Source organism: Thunnus albacares, chromosome 6 (genome assembly GCF_914725855.1).
Source record: "Thunnus albacares chromosome 6, fThuAlb1.1, whole genome shotgun sequence".
In the NCBI taxonomy this organism is placed as follows: Eukaryota; Metazoa; Chordata; class Actinopteri; order Scombriformes; family Scombridae; genus Thunnus; species Thunnus albacares.
Window position 1 is genome coordinate 30,981,874 of NC_058111.1, and position 20,402 is coordinate 31,002,275.

The window sequence follows — 20,402 nt, forward strand, 5'->3', positions numbered from 1 at the left end:
ATTAAACCAGTTGTTTCCAACCTTTTAGGCTTGTGACCCCTGACAAAAAAAAAGAAGTGTCTTGTTGGGGCCCCTCATCTTGTTTCAGATGTCTATAACGGTTCTGCCAAAGACACATTTCCTGTCTGAACTTCTGAGATGTTTCCATTTAAACTATTGAAGTCCAAAAATGTCAAATTATCCAGTACAAAAAAAACAACCATTAGGAAAAAGTCTGAAAACTGAATACAAATTTGTGTAGAAGAACTTTGTCTTTTCGTGTTTCTAACCCCATTAATCATCTCACCACTCCTATGTAGTTAAAACTACCTCAACCAGCTGCAACAGTAAAATGCTACTCATGTATTGGTACATTAATATTAACAATCTAATATTGTAATACATAATAATTTATCACTTACAGGGAAGATTTTTCTGCATGACGAGTACTTTACTTAAGAAGTATTCTGAATGCAGGACTTCCACCTGGCAGAACCTCACACACTTGAAAAATTCTAGCAACTAAATTTTAAAATTTACTTACACTGAAAGTATTTTTTTAAAATCACATTTTATTTGAGTATTTACGTATGTTGTGTTAATGTAGATATTTTATAAATTGAACTTTATATCCTCACATTATATCACAGTGGCAGGAATGTCATTTTTTGTGAATACAAAATTCTTTTGATTTTAATCAATTAATAGATGGGTTAATATAGTTTTTTTTTGTCTAAAACTGTCTAATTTATTCATAAAAATATCAGAATCAGCCTAAAAAAAACCCAACACATGTAATACGGATGTAATCATTGAATGTAAAGTCACTCATGTCATTAAACCTCACAAATGTCCAGAAATATAACTGAGGACAGGATCTATGTGTGGTTGTTTTTTAGTGCAGGTATGAAGAAAATACGAATCCAAAGCTGATACATGTCCCTAAAAATGAACCCTGGAGAAATCCTTTACTATGACAAGGTTGCAGTAACATGACCTCCCGCTGTCAATGTACATTTGTGCAACAGTCTTTTGATTTGAAAAGTTTTGGGAAATCCTGGTCAAATGTCAGTCAGTCTGTTGTCAAATGACAGTCAGCTGTCAGAGACAAAAGTTCAAGCCGTGACTCAGCCTCTCTGTGATTTGACTGGAGACTTCAAACCAGACTTGACAACTCGTGTCAAACTGTAGTTGATCTATTATCTGTTTGAATGATTAGAAAAATATTGAAGCTGAAGCCACACATTAATGGTGATGAGAAACAAAACGTATGCTGTGTCATGATCGGGATGCAACACATGGAGTAGAGGCCAGAGGTTTCACATTTTAATCTAGTTAAAGATTCTCACATCCCTAAACTTTTGTCTAGTGTTGTTCCTTCTGCATATTTTGCTCTTTTGCGACGAGTGTTGCTATGCAGCAGTCTGAGGACAAATTGATTATTCAGTCCGGAGCCCAGACAGCCAATTGTCTCCTGGACTGCTTTGATTCGCTGAAATGTCATTCTGACTGATGCCAGCGCTGATAATTTCCTCAATGGCACATAAACACTAAATATTTACTGAGTCTGAATAGTCACCGGCAAATCTGATTCAAATGGTAATATTTGTATCAAAGTGGTCTGGAAAATAACTGCCCGGCACATTGTGGCATACAAATGGAAAGACCTTTTCTCTCAGTGTAGTAGGTTTTTAATCTCATATGGATGAGTTTGGGGAGGAAATCTGTTTTCTGTGCTTTAAACTGACAGAACAGTGAATCTGGGTGATACTGGTTTGAAGAGCCACTATGATTACTTTCTTTATATTCTGTATTGTTACAAAGTTCTCATTATCATCATCAGTGTGAGCATTTTCAGAACAAAGCAGTCACTGCGTATCACAGGTGCCAAATTGTGTATTTGCACTGAATTTATTTTGTTTAATTATTTAAGATCTGAAGATTTTCAGTGGTGAGCGGCAGTCAGCAGTGTGCCGTGTGTGCTGTCAGTGTGTGTGTACTGCAGTTTCTCTGTTGCACCAGCAGATGGGGAAAGGAAACGTCTTTTATGGGATGAATGGAAGTGCAGCAGCGTAGTGGGAGATGATTGCAGGACTCACAGTCTCTGCTGTGACCGTTCGCCAGTTTGCTGTTTTTTTGTTGAGATAAAACTTTTCTCTGTTTTGTTGAAAGGGAAACCCGAAGTTATTTGAATCTTTAAAAAGGTTCCAGTGCTTTTTATTTAGCAGTTTTTTGTAATTTATCTGCTGTTGTAGATATTGCTTTAGGTTTGCAACTAAAGAAAAAGTCAAATGAACAATGTATAATTTTCCTTTGTTGCAAGCAGTAAAATACTTCAATCACTGTTTTATCAAATATGATGATAAATCCCATGTTAGATACAGTTTCTTTACATTTTTTAAAAGTAAAGAAATCTTTTCTTGTTGATATTTACATGTTTGCATTTGCTTAAAATGCAAATAGAAAAGTAATTATTTAAAATCTTTAAAACTTAGTTGAAATTGTAATAACCAAATAAAATCAAATTACAACAATTTGAAATAGTTTGTCAGTTTCTTTTCTAATCAATTAAAAAGTTGACTTTCAAATAATTTTGAAGATAAAGAGCTACATTTTGTTGGTATGAAATAGACTTAATATGACTAAAAACTAATATTGTGATTTTAATATATTTAGTATTTCTTCAATAAAACTGAAGTTGAGTCTATTCTTTACTAGTTGTTAAAATGAGTTATTATTTTAGTATTATTAATTATAAATTGATTGAAATCTTGCTCTAATGCTCAGTTTATATACAGGAGAATTAAAAAAAAAACACTTTCTAGACAGTTTTAGTGATGGAGGTCTTTTTATCAATACTTTTGAAAAACATCAGAGAAGACATCATGTTCCACTTGATCAGATTTATTAATCCTTCTTCTACATGTTGAAAAGTTTGGAAATGACATGCATTATTCATGCAGGTCAAATTGCACCCGGAGTGATACAACACTTTCAAATTCAAGCTTTAATGCTGCTGAAGACGCAGCACACGGCTCTCTGTCGTTGTAGATAGATGAAGTATAAGGTTGGGAGATGATGGCGGGGAGTGTGTGTATGTGTGTGTGTATGTGTGTGTGTGTATGTGTGTGTGTGTGTGGGGGGGGGGGTTTGGAATCAAGTTACTCTGGTGCTTAAGAAATGCGCTATACAGCGACAGGATAAGCGACACACACACACACTCGCTCGCTCACTCATACACACACTCCCTCCCTGCAAGGAGTGTCTCCGGGAGATGATTTCCTTCCCTGTGCGTCGTCCCCCTCGCGCCCCCCCACCCCTCCTCTCTGCTACGCAGTGTAAACACAGTGTTCCAGAGGAATGTTGGACTCCCTGACCTCCACTGCAGTTCACTCAGTTCAGCCTGGCCGCGCTGTGCTCCGGCATCAGCAGCAGCAGCAGCGGCCCCCACCTCCCCTCCCCACCTCCCCCCACCGCCTCCCCCTCCAAAGCCCCCTCACTCCGCTCTCTATTTTTCCCCTCCTTGCCTCGTGCCTTCTCCTCATCTCGCCTCTCCTCCTCTTCTTCCTCCTCCTTTTTTTTTTTTCTCTTACCCCCTTTTTCTTTCCTGTCCTTGTCCCTCACCACCACCCCCACCCCATCCAACCTCTTTTTTCCTCCCCCTTGTTCTCTACTTTCTCCTTACTTCCTCACTCCCCCCTTTATTTCTTTCTCTCCCCATTTCCACTTGTGTGGTTTACCTCGCAGTCATTTCGCAGGGTATAGCGGTGAATTGCTTCTCTTTTTCTATCTTCTTCTCTGTGTCTCGTTCAGTTCACTGACTTGATTGGCAGATCAGAATCCAAACAATGATTTGGACTGAGAACGTGCAGCCGGAGTGAAATCATCAGGTAAAAGACTGACAACATGTAGTAGGTGTTGCAATAATTGCAGTAACCACTGCATGCATGCAAACACACTAAATGTTCTTGTTTCCTGTGTCAAATACACACACACACCTTGCTCAGACGCCATTGTGTGCAGTGTCTCGCACATGCACAGCCCACCTCAACCTCCCCTGCCCCACTTTGCTCCCCTACTACATTTCCACCCCTTTCCCTCCACCTTCATCCCCACCTCAACCCACAGTGGACTGCGGTTCCTAGAAACAGGATACCAAGAGCCAGAGGCTTTAGTGTCTCTGCACCGCAAGGTGTCTGAGGGAACAGAAAGCAAAGGGTTACAGGAGCATCCAGCTGCTCGTCGGTTTGATTACTGAGGTGACAAGATGGCCACAGCAGACATGTGCTGCTCACAGTTTGCCTGACTGTGGCGTTTTCAACGTGCCGAGGTTCACGGGGTTTAATTGCTGCAGGATAGAGCAGATTATAAATACTTGCAGCCGGTCATCACAGGTCGTGCTGAATGCGAACGTCTGGCGGAATCAGAGACTGTTTGTATATTTGTAATAAACGCTGCTGGTGCTGCAGGGACTACACGAGGGCAGCCACGTCCCAGCCGGCAAATCAGCCAGCCAGTCAGTCTGCCAGCTAACCTGACCAGCTGACCAGCAGGGTCAGCAGCCAGCCAGCCAGCCGATAAGCACAGATAGCATGAACATAGATAGATCAGAGGAGAGAGTGAGAGTACGTGCGTGAGCGTGTTTGTGTCAGAGAGAGCCGTTTTTAGCACGCAAACCAAATCCACTCAAAAAGTATTAGTGCAAATTCATGCATTTACTTTTGACAGGACAGTTTTACAGCCGTATATAGTGAATTTAGAACAAAAAGGGCAGCGTACATGAAAATGACTAGTGATTTCAAGACCTGAGCCTGCATTTCTCAAACTGCTAAAAGTGAAATTCTGGACTTAAATGAAAGTAAAAATCCTTCGTATTTAATCCTACGTTTGTGAGAAGGACTCAAATAAATATTCTAAAATGTAATAGTGCTGCAGATCCTACATGGCTGCAGTGTGGAGGCAGAGGTTAGCCGTCACCTTCTGACACGTGTTTTAGATATTAGCTGAAGCAACATATATATATATACACACACATATATATATATATATTAGAACTGGGTAGTTTACCTATTTACATGAGTTCAACAATTGACACTTTTTCTTTTTTTTTTTGACACTGATCAGAGGTTCACATAACAAGAATAAAGCTGACATTGATTTTGTTTGCAATCACTTTCCATGCATCCTCACTGTCTGCACTTGCCATCCTGCTATGAAATTCTCCTTAGCATGTTTTCTCCAAAGTACCTCGTCTAGCCAGAAGCATCATTTCCTTCCTGCTCCATGGTTGCTTTTCTTTTTGTTTCCATTTCAGCCAATTTCCTATCATTTCATCCCTTGTTATATATTATTAAGGGATGACACTGTTAATTGCTCCAATTTCACACAAATAACGCTTCAAAAAAATGAAAATTACATCTTTTCTAAGAATTACATATCACTGCGTAAAATGTAAGGATTAAAAAAAAAAAAAGAATGAACGATGGGCCTGATGTAGTGTAAATCCTTACCTCTGCTCGTCTGTATATATGATTAATCATGTGATCATTTGAGTTGCTCTAAAATGTTACACTTCGCTGTAAGTAGCATTAAGTCACTTGATAAATGTTTCTTACTCCTCACAATTAGAACTTTTTATTCCTGAAGAAGTGTGATAAATTCAGGCCCTGAAAGGTTATCAAGTCACTTTTAGCCACAACTCATCAACACAGGTTTCATATTAGTAGGATATCCACTTGTTGTTTATACTGCCTGATCATTTAGGATTAAATGACATCCTCTGCTTCTCTCTCTAAGGTTAAAAAAAATGCAAAAAGGTATCATGAATCCAACTTATGGAGTCAGTACTGCCTGGAAAACTTTTCCATTCTCCTCCTCTTACTCATCATCATCTGCATCATTAGCCTGACTTAATTTTCTCTCGTGATCTTCCTTCCATTAACATTAACCTTCGCTGGAGCTTTTCCCTCTCTGTCTGTCTGCCGGGCCGCTGGCTCTTCCTTCCTGTCTTCTCCTCAGCGATTTGAGACGATCCCTGCGTTTGCCAGACCGCTTTTATTTGCTTACATAAATCCCAGACGCCGTGTAATCAACCAGTTGCTATATGTAATTATGTATTCATTTTCACTTAGATTGTGATCCTCGCACTGCACCGTAGCTGCGAGCACAGGAGGATCATCAATTACTCAGCCGGCGTAATTGTTGCACACAGATAATGAAAACGATGCTGGTGGAGGAACATGTGGTTGCCTGCTCATTATGCTGACAGGAAAGAGGAACTTGGCTGACCTCTGCTGGGCTGTGACAGGCAGTGTTGCAGATGTTGATCACGGTTAATGATTTGATCCAGGATGTATATGTATTCTCAAGGCTTCCTCTGGCTTCGATTAACCACAGAATAGCTTTAGGGATCATTAGCAGATCACTGCTGCATCCTGCCGTTGTCCAACAAAAAGCATCAGTCCAACAGCAGTAAATATGGAGTCATATTTGTGTTAAAAACAGCAGGGTTCATAAATATTCTCCCATTCCAAACTCTCACGTAGATGCATCTTATTTTGTCCCTGAATGACCTGAGGGAATTTGTATCGGCATTTAACATTTTAGCTGAATTTTATAATGCACTTACTAGCAGGCAGAATAACGGTGATGAGAGGTGAAAGCTATAATTATGAAAAACTATTTTTGCACATTTTCTAATTGGGATTTTTGCACGTGTAACCCCGTCATCGACCGCAGGCCGAGACAAGAAAGAGAGCAGGATCCGAACAGAGAGAATGCAATAAGAAGGGAAAAGAGGAATGATGGAGGGAGCAACGAGAGAGGCAGAGAGTGAGAGAGGGAAGCAGATGGCTCGAAATATAGCCTGCTAAATTATTCATCTAGGCTGGAGTCTGGAGATAGATAGATGGATAGGAGCTGGCATGGACACTTTTATTAGGGTTCCGAGAGCTGTGAGGAGAGTGGTTCAAAACACTGTGATTGCCTTTTGAGACTAAGAAAACATAATTGCATCGGGTCTGGGAACAGCTTTTTGCTGAAGGAATTAAATATCTTGCATTAAATTAAGGACAGATATGTGAACGTACTAAAATTGTGAGGCATGAAAATAAAAGTTTGGGCCTTGCTTAGATTTGACTGTTTCAGCTGCTGTGATTTATTTCCTAAAGCTTTGAGAGTGTAAAAAAAAAAAAAAAAAAAAAAAACAGAGGAAAAATCCTTTGCAAAAGTCCCTAATTTTGACAAATATTGACTCTGTATAAGGTTATTCAGGATGCTGCATGTCATCTGGAAAAGCATGAAAATAACTTTCAGTCGTGCTTAGATTTGATTGTTTCAGGTGCAGTGATTTATTTCCTAAAGCCAGTGCATGTAGAGTGTTAACAATTAAGAAAAAACAAATGTCCTTAATTTTGACAAACACTGACTCCGTATTAGGTGATTCAGGACCCTGCGTGTTGTCTGAAAAACGCCGGGAGGCCAAAAGTCCCAGCTGCCCTCGACAGTTTGGGTTTCAGAACAAGTTGTCTTAACAGTGAGGTCGAATAAAAATGAAAAATGGCTACGAGGGGAAACAACCCGGTTCGTAAAATAAGATTTGTGGTAGGCATATGTAGTCTGCTGCAGAAAGTCCAGGGGTCCTTGAGTGGGTTCCAGGGTGTCCGAGTGCATTGACGAATGGATGAATTTCAGCATAATTCACCAGAAAGTCTTCCTCTTAAGAGGATGTATAATATCTATCTACCCACAGTCTCGACAGGTCTACAATTTAATATTAAATCAACATTTGCATTGAAACCCTTTATCTCTTCTAAAGTGGGTGTTGTTTGCTTTATTTCCCGCTCTGTTCCATATGTAGACACAGCAAATACGTTCTCTCCATTTTCCATTTTTCCATGTCGCTGTGTACATCATGTGCATCATATATGATTCTCCCAGATTCATAGACACACAGACACAGATGCACACACACTCCTGAGTGGAGGGCTCCGGGGAAATAGAGCAGAGAGGAAGCTACGTGCCTTCGCCAAGCAAGGGCTGTCTGGTGTCATGGCAACGGGTGCAGATTACTCCACCCTCCATCAGTCAGAGAGAGGAGAGAGGAGAGGAGAGAGGGATGGGCTCTCACACACACACACACACACACACACACACACACACACACACACACACACACACACACACACACACTTGTACACACACACACACAAACGTATGGAGACACACATGACATAGTTACACAACATGCAAAATGCTCTTTTTGTTTTTTCTTTTGAGATTATTTCATTTTATGGAAAAATAATCAGTTTAAATGTGAAATCTGTTGCTTGTCGGCTTCTAAAAATGCACGTTTTTCTTTGCTCTGTTTATGATTTTGTTGCTGATGAGCAGCCGCAGCAGTAAACACAAAAAAAACCTTAATCGACAGGCGAGCACAGGGAGACGGCAGAGAGGTAGAGAGAAAGAAAATCAGAAGGGAGGGAGTTGGAAAGGCGAGCGATGATGAGAGTGGTGCAGGGAGAGGTTGAGATGTGTGGAGGGGCCATAAACATATAGTAGAGCTAAATACGTCTGGGGGATATACTGTTATTAAAAGCAGTAACGTTATCCAACAAGCAGCTTTACTGTGGGGGTGGACAGTTTGCAACGTGCTAATGTGCTTCACGCCGCTAGAGTCCTATTGAAGTGCATTTAGCGGGAGATATTATTCTCTCCACGTGTGTACGTGTAGGTTAGTGCTGCAGTCTGAGAGGAGAGGATGCTGGGCAGGAGGAGAGCAGAGGCAGTGATGCATGGACGAGCTGACAGCAAGAGAGGGGAAGAAGAGGAAAGGAGATAATATTAGAGTCTGCACAGGGGTATAAGGGTAGTTGGGAGATTTTTGTGGCAAAAAAAGCAAGAAAGATAGGGTGTGGAAGAGATAAATGGCACCAGCATGAGGAGGGGCGGGGGGGTGGGGGGGGGATGGTGGTAGTGGAGAGGCAGGGAGAGAGGGGAGTAGGAGGGGGGAAGGAGGGAGGGAGATGAGGTCGTTTAAGGATATTGCCTCCTAAATTGACTGCGGCACAGCCATCATCCACAGTTACATCACAGCTGAGCTCAAACTCAGGATGAACCTCCTTCTCTTTCTCTTTCTGCCCCTTTGTCTCTGCCAACCTTAGAGTGCTTTAAAGCCAATTTTTGACCGTATGGCAATTAAGCAGAGTAGACTGAGCATGTGCGATGGGATATATCACACAGGATCCGACTGAATCCTGATCTGTCGTTTTCACGTTGGCTTCCTTCGTCTTTGTACTGCAGTCATCAGCAGCAACATGGTTGTAATCGGCCTCATTAAGGCTCTTGTACACATTGTAAATAAGGCACCACACTCTTTTGACTCCAAAGAAAAGCAGTGTGTGATTAGAAATCAATTAGCATCACTGCCATGACCATGGTGCACCAAATTATAAACCACTGCACATAGAGTACATGAAACGCCATTCAGTGTTAGCAGTCCTGTGACTTTGAACAAATGAATATTGACAATATTTGTCTGTTTAGTTATATATATATATATATATATGACATATAAGATTTATTTATGCAGTGAAATCAGACTAAATGCACCGCTCTTTTCCAGCAGCACTTTACTCACTAACTCATATAGCTGCACACATTCACACTGTAGCTGCCCAGTAGAACCACAGACTGCACCAGCGCTACTGGAGCAGTCGTGGTTCAGAGCCCTGCTGAAGGGCACCTTGACAGCATATGTTAATGCGCTGTATGTAGAAGCACTAATTTACCTTACTAGCTCATACTTAAAGCTAATTTAGGGATTTGAAGCAACAGCTTTAGTCATGAGTTCTCTTGGCCCTATCTGTAACTTTCAAATGATTCCATTTGAAGCATTATTTTTCCCTCAATGGTTCGCTAACTTGTCAGTTTCTAGGAGGCAGCAGATAGTGTCTGGCTCTGCCTTCAAAAGGAAAGCCTTATTTGTAGGGATGTACTTATGTGATTTTCTCTCTCCTGATACCAATTCTAATACCTCAGCTCAGAGCAGATGCCTTTGTCTGATCGAATACCAACACTTTCTTTTCCCCAAATTTAAAATCTGTGTACTTTACTTAGGGCTGGGCGATAAAACCATAACAATAATTATCTCAATATAATTTTCCTCGATAGAAAGACAACAAATGTACAATAAATGTTTGATACAGTTAAACTGAGAAGGAGAGAGAGAAGCTATTGCTAACTGCTAAGCTAAGTAACTAGCAGATCTATGCTAGGTCAGCTCGCACCAACTACTGGGGGCTGGCTAACTACAGCAGCTAACCACTGGGTTTCCATGGTAAGGAGCTGTGCTTTTAATTCACTGAGCCTCGTTTCCAACACGGCAAATAAACTACACTTATTACATGTGCCGGTATCACTAAAGGAGGCAGGGGAATAGCTAAACATATGACACACCGAGCAAGAGAGAGCAGGAGACTGAGAGGGAGAGAGGCCATTGCTAACTGCTAAGCTAAACTGCTAAGCTAAAGTAGCTAGCAGATCTGAATAGCATATAAATGACTGTGGGATTAGCAAGAAAGTTGCTAAAAGAAGGAGAAAGCTATGGGTGCTTGAGCAGAACTAGTGTAAGTTTAAATATACAGCAGGTAATTAGCCACAGTGATAAAGAATATAGCAAAATTAACTGGGTTGAGGGCAGCAAAGATGTAGCATCAGTAACACAGGAATGCTGGCAACTGGACAATTTGTCTCAATTTGCACGTCAGGTCACAACTTCATCTGGGCAGAGGTGATTTCTGTAGGCTATGTATTGTGGTTGTTTGCATTTGTTTAATTTAGTTGGACTTTAAATGCTTACGTTATCGTGTGTTACTGGACATGTAACTAAATTTGCAGTCTGAGCAATCTAACATATGTGCTTTATCACACTGCAGCACTTTATTTTTCTATTAAGATATTTATTTTGATGAGGGAAAAAGACTGGAAAGGGATTTTAATTAATTTTACTCATGCATACTTTGATGTTGAAAAAAGATTTTATCATTATAATTATTTTAAATGTTCAAACTCAGATTTGTAAAATGTTCTGCTGTTTGGCAAGTGTTTGTCATGTACTGACCATAGAATAGTTTAAAACCACAATTAACCATCTGGTTTCTTCAACTTTCACTCAGGAGCAAAAATCAGCCTTTAAACTTGAAAGAAACGATGCTTTGACATTCGTGATAATTATCGATACTGACTGACATTTTTATTGTGATAATTTTTGGCCATATTGCCCAGCCCTAACGTCACTGCATAGTACTTGGAATCATTTTTATTTAAGGTAATATGGGCCAGAGATTTTTGTGGCACCAAAAACTGAGTTGGCAGTTGCCATGACGTAAGGAATGAAATTGATGGTGTGAACACTGAATTCCATAATGACATTGACAAAGAAACTGTATTTAATTGCAGATCAGTCATGTCTGGCAGCTACCGAACCCCTACTTATTTGTAGCAGTACAACACCTGTCTCACTTACAGACATGTTGACCCAATTTATACCTGGTATTAACATGCCAATAACATCTGTAACTGGATGAAGAAAAAGCATAATTGCATGCAGAACACATTGCATTTGGAATGCAAGTGGATCTGCCAGACCACATCCTGGAGGAGGTCTCCTTCACACTGTGATTAGATCTCAGTCAGATGTAAATGCAATCTGTACAGTTTGGCCTCATTCTTAAGAAAAAACTCTACTGAAGCAGTGGACATTTTCCTCAGTAAGTAGTAGAGCCCACACAGCAGCATAGCTTAGGGAGACTCTTGAGGGGCTGCTATAATGTGGAATACAACGACCGACATGGGTAGCCAAACTTACACTATAGTGGTAGTAAGCTTCTCTGCTGACACTGACAGCTCTTTGTCATGGAAGACATTTTGACAAGTCACAGTAGGAAAAGCACAAGTGTAAATAATAAATTATAGCTGAATTCCATTTAGCCGCTTCAGTTTCAGGGTCTTAGTATTGTTCATGTTGGCTCACTGTCACACTGTCATAACTTACTGGGGCACTTGAATAGAACAGAACCACCGTTTATGTTATTAGTTGTGCTTTTTCTACTGTGACTAGTCAAAATGCCTGCTGTAGCCTATTAACTTGCTATTAACTTAACAGGATAAGTAACATTAGCCTTGGTTAGCAAGACTACTGAAAAGTATCTTATGAATGCCTTTTGCTGTCTCTTGTCATGTGACCCTGGCCTTGCATGTTGTAGTGGTCCCTTGAGAGTAACCCACATTGCGTCTGTTGACTGTGATCAGATTTTCTTACCTAAATAACATAGTGAGATACAGATAGCACCTGTGTACACATTAAGCAGATGAAACAGAGTTGTTTTACTGTGGTCTCTAATAATGTATGGGACATATAATTCCATTGAGGTGTGCCAGAGCCCTGGTATAATGCATGCTAGCTTTCTGGCACTGTTACTAATTGCATCTGTTTGAACTGTTTAGTCAACCCAACAGGTTTTAACTGTAGACCAATAGCCACAGGTGGAAGCAGAAGTTAAAAGAAAGACAAGAGACACACATTCCTGGTTAATCTAAAAAACAAAACAAATTCATTTTATTCATTACACATATACTCTGTGTTACTTGATTGAACTTGGTCAGGTTGAATTGAGGTAAAATTTACATTTTAACATAATTTCTCTGGCTATGATCCATTCTACCGTACATACTAGCAGAATTACCCCCCCCCCCCCCCTCCGAGTTGGCATGGTCTTAATTTATATGACAGTACAGATTATGTAATATTAACCTGCTGTGTCTCTTCCTGTCCTCAGGAGCTCTCAGGACAGCAGACTGAAACCTACCAACACCTGGCAGTAATCTGTAAGTACCTCATCTACTGTACATACTGTTTTAGCTAAAAGCTACAGTGTAGGACGGCATGACAGAATGCCGTCCTGACAAAATGCATTTTAAGGCAGATATAGTGAGATTTTTTTTTTTTACGAACATTAAATCAGATTATAAAATCCATTACTTTCTTCGTGTTATCATCCTCTCCAGTGGCAAGAGTGGAATGAAATGTTTGAGGATGCACCAGTTAGCAAGTGTGACTTATCGCCAAGTCAATTGACAAGATGAGACAAAATGTGACACGTTCCATATTAGTAGCTTCTCACTTGTGAGGGTTTACTGCTATTCTTTGTTTTATGTAAGAGTAAATTTCTCTTCATTTAATAACGTTAAAAGTAAAGTTACACTTTGTTGTCAGCTTTCCAACTCATTTTAAAAAAGAGCAAGAGAAAGAAGGAGACAGAGCGAGAGAGAGAGAGAGAGAGAGCACAGTGGTTGTCGAGCAAGGAGAGGGAGCGGCGGTAGCAAAAACAAAGCGGTAAATGAGAGAAATAAAATTGTAAAAATGTATTTTCTCATTGTTTCATGGCGGTTATGTTCTAAAGCAGAAATAAATAAACATCAAACACTAAACAGATGATTTACTGCAGAAACAGACGCTATCAGTTTCATTTTCCTCCTCCGCGTTTCTCCTTTTCATTCATTCATTAAATCCAACTGATGCAACAGTAAGAGCAGGACAAATCTGTGTTGTTTTTTGAATGCTGTGTTTCAAGCATGGCTGTAATTTTTAAATTCCTCATGGGTCTAATTTGTGTGATCTACCTGGTTCCTCAGATGTGGTGGAAACACAAACAGGACTGCACTAATGGGACTTTATAGTTCCAAGTTTAGTTCCTGAGACTAGTTCCTCTGGGTTTAAAGTACTAGAACCTTTGGTCAAAACAGGCCTTAAGTAATTGCCAGATTAAGCGATAGTGATGATAATTGTTAGTTGCAGCCACAAGTGTGATAACGACTGATATTAACGTACATCCAAGACAAATGTTTTCTAACAAGCAGATTGATATATTAGAAAAAAACAATGGGGCATTTTTGTAATTTTTATGATTCTCAACCTTAGGAATGGATGCAGTTGTGATACAAGATAATAACAAATATGGATGCTAAAACCATTGACCTGAACTTCACTTTAATCCTTGACTCGAGCTAGCAATTTGCCTGTAGCAAAGTTTTATGGTATGAACAGCTTAATGTTTGCTTCTTAATTTGTTTCTTGGGTCCCGTTTTGGCAGTTTCACATAATCCTTTGCTCTAGAATCACATTAGAATTCATGTTCATGTAGTTAAACTGGATGAGACTGTGTTGCAGATGGACTTTACTACTTATACTTGGTTAGAGATACTGAATGTTTCATGATCATCGTCACTTTGTTTTTTTACAGTTTACAAGCTGTGGCTGTAATCCATTCTTTGCTGTTGCTCTACTAACATGCCCATGAAAAAAAGCATGCCCATTTGGTGGCGTCTGAGGCTAAGGAGGTAGAATGGGTCGTCCATTAATCAGAAGGTCGGTGGTTCGATCCTCCAGCGAGTGTGTGAATGAGCATTAGAAACTCCTCCCGATTAGGGATTGGAATTGAGAACCGGTTCCAGTTGAGAACTGGTTCCAAATTGTCCAATCCATGGGAATCATATGCATCCAAGCTTATCAATTCCTCTTACCAATGCCCAGGTATGTGATGTTGATGGAATGAAAAGGGCGGAATTCAACTGTGAGGACAGTGCAGCCTCTGGACTGTCTACAGCGCACACACGCTAGATGTAATTCATCTTCAAAAAAAGCAGCGGTTGCAAACATTTTTTGATTTAATGATTAAATAATTACCTTTGTGAGACGAACCTGAAGTATCCTGTGAACTTTCTACGGCATCACTCAGAGACTAACGTTTGCACACTGCAGCATTAAACAAGTTAAATCAACTCGGAGGTGAGAAAAAGAAAATAACTTGGTACTCAGTCTGTTCCACCTCAAAAACCTGTTCAGCGTCTTGGACAACAACGTCTTTCCCCGAAGCTAACAGTGCAGCAGAGAGGCTGCTCTCCACTGCTGGAGACATGACGTTAATAACACAGCAGAGCACTCCCCCTCCCCCTCATTTTGTTATTCTCATACAGGCAGGAGACTGTACAATGCTTTCGATTTAATTCATTCATTAATGAACACAGTTAACTTTTGGTTGTGGACCATTTATCTTATCTACCAGTAATGTTTCATATATTCATCAGCATGCAAGCTCATTGATAAACAGTGGAGATAATAAAACAGTTCCATTGACGCTGAAATCCTGTGTAGGCCTACGTTTTTTTCCACACAGAAAACTGATCAGGAAGCGATAAGGGAACTGATGAAGAATCAGACTGATAAGCAGAATCAATAATGGCATTGGTATCAATAAAATCTTAACAATTCCTATCCCTACTTGGCAGGTTAAGAGCCTCTGCCATCAGTGTATGAATGTGGGTGTGAATGGGTGAATGTTGCATGTGTTGTAAAGCGCTTTGAGTAGTTGGTAGACTAGAAAAGCACAATATAAATGCAGTCCATTTACCATTTACCATGACTAGACCCATGTGGAAGGAAGCACGCAGGGTATTGAAATCTAGTTCACAATAGAAGCCCCAATCAGTTCCAGTGGCCTCTACAGGATACCACTTAAAGCAATGGCATTTTAAAAACTGTTTTATTTGTGAGACACACTTTATCCTCTTTAGTGCTCGAGTGGACATGTCCCACATGTCTCCCCTGCTTTCTCAGCCTTTGATGTGCCAACAGGATGCTGCTGCAAATCCTGTGCAGACAGACAATTTGCATTAAATAGGTACCAGAGGCATTTCGAGCACTGGTAGAACTGAAGAGAAGAGTGGTGAACACGTCAGGTGTCCTGTGTCCTCTCTGTCTCACTTTATGTCTCTGTCCCTGTGTGATGCAGCTGTTAGCATTTTGTGGTCATCACTCTATAAATACAGCAGCTGACTGATGGACCCTGCAGCAGCTGTCCGCTGTCCTGTGGACACATAATGTACACACAGATACCAGTGTGTTTGTTGTTGTTGTGAAAGCATTTTGCAGACATTAGTTCAGCACCAGCATATCTTTCTTCCTTTTTCACTAAATTAACTAAATTCATGAGTCAAACTCGTTATTTTAATAGGGATTATTCAGGCCAGTATGATTACATAAAATCCATCTTATCTTTTAGGATTATGGCTGTCAGATGTCCAATGCCATTATTTTTGATTGTTTAATTTTTGCATGTGAGACCAATGATTGTGTTTTTGGTGGAAAGGAGTCTGGAAAAGTAATCAAATGTGATATAATAACAAATTTACTGCAAGAAATTCTTGAAATTCAAACCTTCAAATAATGATAACACAATACATTTAACTTTCCTTAAGAGGTGAAGCTGGAGTATGATTGCTTAAAAAGACAAATACCTTCCTGATATATCAGTCTAAGCCAACAATCACAATTTGAAATGAAATAGCCGTGGACATAGACCTCCAACCGAAGCGTTTCCCTCCTCTGTCTAACGCACATGACAGCAGTAAGTGGCAGTGAAACAATGATGCGGATGTTGAGTATCCCAGATTTATCCTCTCTATTCAGCGCTGCAGCAGCTGCACAGACATAAGGAGAGGCATCATTACAGTGAAGCGAGGCCTGTTAATAGGCCCACGACGTGGGGGGCCTGCCGGCTCTGCACGGGGCTCACGAGAGGGGAGAGGAGAGCAGAGAGAGGAGAGGAGGGGAGGGGAGGTCAGGGGTTAGGGAGGAGGACAAGATGTGGGAGGAGTGTTTGAGATGGGAGGAGCAGGGCGGGGAGGGGAGGGAGGGAGGGAGCAGGAGTGAAAATGAGTTTGTGTACAGTATAGAGTGTATTTTTATCTTTCCTGAATGAAAGAGCATGAATGGATCCGGGGTTGCTTGCCAATTTCTTCTGTGAAAATGGCTCAAACCAGGGAACATTTAGATGATGAACAGATGATGGAAGCTGCATTGAAAACCTGTGCAGGTACAGGATCAAAAACACAAACAACTCCATCCTCTCTTGGGGTTCAAATCAGACTCATCAAATCACAAAGGATCAGATGAATCTGAGGATTTGTGAGTTAAATAATGGGAGAGAAAACATTCTCCTACATCTCCTCTCCTTTTGGACTTTTCTCAAATTTTTGCTTCTATGTGAAATACTGGATAATTTGACCTCTTTTGGCCTTGAATAGTTACCAAAATGAAATCATGTGAGAAATGTCTCTTTGGTGGAACTCACAGACATCTGAAATATGACAAGGAGCTACAACTAGACACTGCTTTATGTAAGGGCTTACAAGAAAAAATACGGGCGACCTCTGCTTTAATCTTAAATACAGTGTATTTTATAAGCTTGTCATACGTGTTTTAATGTAAAATCTTGATCTGAAAGGTAACTACAGCTGGTAGACAAATGTTTTGGAGTAAAAAGAACAATATTTCACTCTGAAATGTATTGGATTATAAGTAAGAAGTAGCATAAAACTGAAATAGTCGAGGAAAGTACCTCAAAATTGCATTTAAGTACAGTGCTTGAGTAAATGTACTTGTCATATACATATCACTAACCAAAACAAACAAACTGCCTATTTATGACCCATGAACGAGCCCTGAGAGCCCTGTTGGACAAATTTCTCTGTAATTTGCAAGCGAGAAATTTGTCCAACAGGGCTCTCACACGCTCATACACGGGTCATAAATATGCTGTTTGTTTTGATTACGGAAACGTCGAAATGAGAAAGAGGAAATAAGCGTCCGATGTTACAAATCACAGCTTGCACGTTGCAAATTAGATAGGACCAACCAGTGGTGGCAACGTGACGTTATCCAGCAACACACTGCGTTGGTCTTACTGGAAATATGTGTAAGCACACTTTCTGGTAAATGACTTTGTAACGGAATGGCTTATTTCTACCTCACAATGGATGGTAACATTATTTAATAGAGCATGTTTGAATCAGATGCAGGGGTGTTTACGTGCATCCTTTTGTCACATCATGACCTAAATATCTTTAGTAATTAGTTCAAAACCGTTTCCAGCTTTCAGAATGTATTCATCATAATAATAAACTCAACCTATTTATTCACAACAATCTGAACATTTAATGGAAAAATACTTTCTTAAGAAAAGAAGAGTGTATTTTTGCCCGTTTAATAAAAATCCTCTTCATCTGGCAGCCTCTGCAGTCTGTGCGTTCGTTTGTTATCTGAGCTTCTCCTTGACCTTCAGAAGTCAATGCCATGCCTACTCGCCACACTAACAGTTGTACTCTCATTGTGAGAAGTTGAGCGTTCGCCTCTGCAGAGGAAAGGTGGAGTCCTGGGCGTGGCCTGCGGACATTTTGGGAAAGAACGTGATTTGCAAGGAAAATATGCTTGTATGTACGCACGTGTGTGTGTGTGTATGTGTGTGTATCTCTCCTGCTGGTCCTGGCCGTCTGAAGGTCATGCCATCCCCATGCTCAGCTTCATGGAGAGCTGCCAATGCTGACGGCTGCTGCTGCCGCCGCTGCTGCTGCACTGTGTGTCTGGCACATGCTTCCCCCACTGCAGGGCATTGATTAAGTGGCACAGCTATGCCTCACCTGCTGGAACCAGCCAATACCAATACAGCAGATGCTCCAGCCAGCCAATACCAAAGCAGGGAGAGGTTTAGAGAGGCTGGAGACAAACCAGCAGCCAGACAAGTGGGGTTTTTTTTTTTCTTTCTTGTGGAAAAACAGAAAAAGTATGGAGGAGGGAGTAGAAGAAAGAGTGATAAGATGGAGGGTGAAGAGGAGAAGGGGGGTGGGGTGGGGTGGGGGGGTAGAAATGTAGAGAAAATGATGAGAAGAGTGAAGGGTAATGAAGCAGGGTGAGATGGATGACGGAGGAGAGAGGGACAATGGCTGTGAAGGAGGGAGATACTGAAAGAGAGAGATAGGAAGAAAGAAACTCAGAGGGGGAGAAAAAGAAAAAAAAAATGCCTTTGAAATAGCGAAAGGGACAAGCACACTTGAGGGAAATGGGCGAGGAGACTGTATTCGTGATCACACACACACACACATACCGACGCACACGTAAATATTTTGTGCTTTTTCAGGGTGCTTTAATGAAGCTGTCAAGATGAAAAATGAGCTAGTCAAATCTAATAACAGGAGAAGTGAGGAAGCAAACTTTTCATGCAGAACTGTGGAGAAAAGTGGATTCTGTGCTGACGAGCGTGAGCAGAGGAGACATACAGTATTTGTCAAGAGTTGAAACGTCGATCGAATTGCTTTAGTGCAGCAAAACTATGAAAGGGATTCACCAAAACACGGATTGATTTGCTGTCCAAACTATTAGACGCAGTTCAAAGTACAGTCATAGAACTATAATTTGCACAACTGCCGAATGAATCACTGATTGACATGTTCATCCTAAATGACAAGGAAATGAAAGCTTTCTCGTTTTCTCAGGGAAACACAAATACATTCTTTAATCAATTCTGATTTCAACCCTAGTGATAGATTTTGGCAATGTTCCTAAATAGCAGGGAGTATACCAAGAATGCCACAATAAAATAACACAAGATATGATTTAGTAATGCACAGTAGACATGATGCCATGTTGTTACCACTGCAAGTTACAGCTGCATTCATTGATTTTAGGCAGAAAAGCTGAACACAACATTAAGATTATTTTACCTTATAAAGTTGTCTTGGCAAATGTGTTGTCAGACAGTTGCCTGTTTACACATCCAGCAGACACTGAGCAACACTTCACAAATGATCACAGCTTCCTGCTGGGCTGAAAAAAGTGTTGATGAAAACAGAAGTTGCGAGTCGGAAAAACAAAACAATGAGCTGAAAGATGCTAAAATGGGTCTGTTGAATTAGTTAATAATAGTAATTCAATCCATTATTAGAATAACAATATTGATTAGTGCAGCTTATTTTTTTTTATTTAAAAGATACCAGTTTTAATGAGACATAAAAGTCCTGATCGATTTGACATTTAACAACCATTGGTTCCAACATTTCAGCATTTCAGTTGTATATGTGCCCGAGTTATGAACCATTAGAAATAAAACCTGTGCGGCCACTTGGGGCTAGCAAACAGCTACAGAAAAACAGTAACTGATACAGTACGATGGAGCGAAAGTGAAACCAGAATTTGTTCTTGTCCAGAAGAAAACCTCATTTTAAAATCACATCAACACATGCAATAACATAAGTTTAATATTGATTCTTATTTAACATTTCTTTTGGCTGCCTTTTACTAACACCATTTTCCATAAGACCTTGACCATCATGATGTGAACCACTTGAGCACTGGTACACAATTTAAATCACACACAGGGAAGGCAAACTCCACCACTAACAATGAGAATACTGAACATCGAGGCAAATACACTGAATAGCTATTGCTGCAGGCTATAAAAAAAAATCTTGAGGATTAATACTTAAACATCACCTCACCCACATAAACACAGTATGATTGCTACTACAATTAA

The 20,402-nt window shown here is 40.4% G+C and overlaps 1 long non-coding RNA gene across 4 annotated transcripts in view; it reads left to right on the forward strand.

The window, feature by feature from the left end:
- Positions 1-20,402, forward strand: part of LOC122984618 — a 105,537-nt gene that overhangs the window by 26,186 nt on the left and 58,949 nt on the right. For 3 of the 4 annotated variants that reach the window (XR_006403931.1, XR_006403933.1, XR_006403934.1), the window contains exon 2: positions 12,816-12,864. This is a non-coding gene — a long non-coding RNA (uncharacterized LOC122984618). Of the gene's footprint in view, positions 1-9,778; positions 10,316-12,815; positions 12,865-20,402 lie in introns of those variants that run through there. The other variant, XR_006403932.1, reaches the window with a different exon arrangement.